The following is a 3,825-nucleotide window of genomic DNA, read 5'->3' as shown; positions in this document are numbered from 1 at the left end:
GCTTTCCCGGCTACACATCTCGAGCCCCAAGTGCCTCCTGCCGAGGCAAACAGCCCCGTGCTCTGCTAAAGGAGCCACCTGGGAGCAGCGTTCCTCTCAATTACTCTTCACCTTCTAACAGTAAGGAGCAAGCTGCACACGTGCAGCTATGGGAGTTAGTCAAGGCACAGATATCTCAGCATTTCTGGTTCTCCTTCAGAATCAGAAGGAATTTAAGTGTCAAAACACTCTGCTGGCCTGCATTACCATTCTCCATGCAGCTCCCCTCTCAACCATAGCCTCTCCACACTGTAAAGCTCCTATCTATAAGCTGGGGAATTGTATTACTCCACAAGGATGAGATGAAAAAGGCGGGCAATTAAGACTTGTAAAGGCACCGAGACTTCAACATGGAAGATGCTTTGCAGAGAGGCAAAGGACTGTCATCAGAAATACTAAGTTTGATTAGAGAAACCATCAGTCCTTGAGCATCGATGTCCTATTTGCCCTAAATACCAGCAGGGGGCTGATCCGGCCCTGGATAACAACCATTTAGATGGCGTTTACATACATGTAGAAGAGGAAACTGAGCCTTGTGTTGGCGTGGCTGGTGTATTTAGCAGTGTGACACCCCTCTAGAGGCACACCACGCAGGAAACATTTGTGAGGCTGATTGAGCTCAGGATGTTTCCAGCTTTTACATCCAGGCAATCCACCTTGTCCCACAGGGCCACAGCCCAGCTCTGCCCCAGCCACCCTCTCAGGGAACATGAAAAGGCATCCCCTTGCATACCCACCTCACCCACAGCCCCTGAACTGCCAGGAACTGGAGATCAGCTCTTCCAGTGCAGGTTCAGACCGCCACCACTGGTGTGGGGTAAGCAGCTGCAAACCCACTTCCTCCTGCAACCCCAGTTGCCTTCAGCATAACCAAAGGCAGCCACATTAGCCCTCAACACCCTCCCCTGAAAAGCAGAGGGCATTCCTCTCCTGTCACACTAGAACCAGAGCTATCTCTAGCAGAAGAGAAAGTAACTCACAAGAGCAGCACCAGCCATAAAGAAGCTGAAGAGGATTTAACTACACAGCTCTGTACAAAGCAAAATCCCTGCAATATACTTGTTATAAAGCCTGGAACAGCCACACAGCTGATCCCCACCAATCTTCTGCTCTGGGTACTGTGACAGCTGTTGCCTTGCAGGTCTCTCAGCAAAGCTATTGAAACTAAACCCCTAGCCAGAGAGCACTGGAAAAGAAAACAGTAAGAAAATCATATGGCTAAATCCCTGTACATCATCTCCTGATGCTTCTGTTGGGAGACTGGCAAGTTTCTGCTGACCCAGTTTGTTCTAATTCACAACTGCTTGGGAGAATAGGACAAGTAACACAGATGAACAATAGGACATAACTCACCTTCTCCTAACCTCTCTCTCTCTCTCCCCCTCCACTTCCCTCCCGCTGCTCTTTCTTCAGCCTCCTTCTCTCTGCCTGACTAGCTGTATCCTCCTCTCCTCTCTTTCCAGGTCTGTAGGTTTATCTGCACAGCCCCAGAGATTAAAAGGCCTGACAGAGATCATCTCTCATCAAGATGGAAAAAAAGCCTTTATCCCGCCAGCAGAATGAAACTGATGAAAAGCAAAGCCATTAGGAAACGTTTGGACTCGGAACTATACCTTCCTGAAAGGCAGTTCCAGGGGTGAGTCTGGGGTTTCCCTGTGCATCCTTCCCAGCAGCCCCACCATCTTCTACCTGGGCAGAGAGCCTACAAGCCACAGACAAGGGGTAAGTAGTTAAAGATGCCCTAGGACTTCCAGCATGTGCTGGATTTGCTGGGGTTGCAGATCCCAGCAGAGACACAGAGCTTTTAGGACAGCCATGGCCTTGGCAAATGCCCAGCAGTCCCACACATTCCCAAAGGTTAAGAGCAGGCAATGCTTTCAGAAGCCTTTCTGCCAAAATGTCAGCAAATTCTGCATCACTAGCAGCCTCAACAGCAGATAATAACCCTGATGAAATAAAAAGGCTAATACATCTGAACCAACATTTAGTGGAAAAAAAAGGGAAATTTAATTGGAAATGTTGCCTGCAATTTAAATGTCAAAGGAGAAATCATTCCTGTGTTTTCTGCTGGTTCACAACCACAAAGCACCAGTTTCAGTGGCTGAGGAGGGGTGACAAGGAAATGTCAAGGAAGCACTTAGTGTTTCAGTTCCCTGCACTTGCTGATCCCTGCTCCACAGAGTGGACAATCCTGTTCACATCTGCATTCCCAGATACTCAGTCAAAAGCTTGTTCCACAGGGTGGGTGACCAGAGATGAAACCAGGCTGGGGGCTTCCAGCACATGGTTTGCAGCACTCCAACTCCCATACCTACTACACCTGACTCCATTACCCCTTTGCTCTAGTGCACAGCTCTTCTTCTCTGCAGTCAGACTCAATACAGGCAACAAAGCCATACTCTTCAACCTGTGTGCAGTGCCACAACATCCACAGACACTTCTCAAACGCCTGCAAAACCCTGAGACACCCCAGGAAGGATGCACACACATGTAGGAAGCTGGGCAGCAGCAAAGCCAGCTCTGCAGCAACTCACACAGCATCTACCACCAACTGAGTCCCTTTCCCAGGGACCAGTGTTCTCCCATGAACATGCTGGAGTCAGTGAAGTTCAGGGCTAGAGCACCTCCCCTAACATAAGCAGGTTCTTCTCCTTAGGGAGGGTAAATCAGAACATTAAGGTCCCCTTGAAGAAATGTCACATCCTGAGTGGTTTTTATTTACTTGCCTGTGAGCTGTTGGTGTTTAGACAGATATCCAGCTTAATTTGTTTACAGTGCTACAACCAGAGGCAGATTTCCTTTGTATTGATGACTAAAGTTAAACCTCTTATTTCTTTACTTTCTTTTGTGTAAAGAAAATGACACTTGCTACATTAATACACAGAACAAATCTATTTCATGATCACTCAGAAGCACACTTCCCCTTCCTCCCCCCACATCACTGTAACACTCCCACACAGCAACCACAGTGACAGTGGAATAAGGGCCTTTTGCTCCCACAGAAAAACTTCATGAAGGGTTGAACACTGGGCTCCAACTCAAAGATCCTGAACCATGTGCCAGAGGCTTGTGTTTGAAAGCAACATGGCACAGAGATGAATGCCACTGGATTCCCCTGTGATTACCAAGGGCACAGCACTGCATTTGTTCTTGAACTGACTGACTCACATTGATGCTGGTTGAGGGCAGCAGGACTGAAATGCAAATGACAAGTGAGTAACTTCTCAAACACTCTGCTGAATGATCACATTATTTCAACTTAGAAATGAGCTTAAATTACACCAGTTTGGAACAGCTCCCAGCCCATCTACTGAAGAGAAATGTTTTGATTAAAGTGAAGATTTGGGTGATTATTTTCATGGTGGAAGGGATTTATTTTTTAGGTTCAATTCCAGAAAACCCAAGTTCCAAAAAATTATAAAAGATTATTTGGCTTCCATTTGGAGACAAATCACTCAAAATACATGTGTCTCTTTCCTGTGAAATTCTCTTTCCCACTTTTGACCTGCTTGAATTTGAACACCTTGCTGGCTCACATTCACCCACACAACTGCCTAAAAAGCCTTGTGCTCTACCTGAAAACTTTTGCCATGGAAGCTAAATACCTTAGAGCTGAGAAATTTCAGCTGCAGAGGTGCAGCAGTAGAAGTCCGAGGGACCCTAGGACAGCAGCAAAAGGGACCATACTTAGAGCTGAGCACACTCACAGTAACACAACATAAAGAGTAAGGTCGCATTCAGGCAAGGAATAAAACCTGACTCCTTCAAATCCCATCGGCAGTTGGA

The sequence above is a fragment of the Nestor notabilis genome, unplaced genomic scaffold, assembly GCF_000696875.1.
Source record: "Nestor notabilis isolate BGI_N333 unplaced genomic scaffold, ASM69687v1 scaffold6913, whole genome shotgun sequence".
NCBI classification, from domain to species: domain Eukaryota; kingdom Metazoa; phylum Chordata; class Aves; order Psittaciformes; family Psittacidae; genus Nestor; species Nestor notabilis.
Note: the sequence above shows the minus strand (reverse complement) of the source record.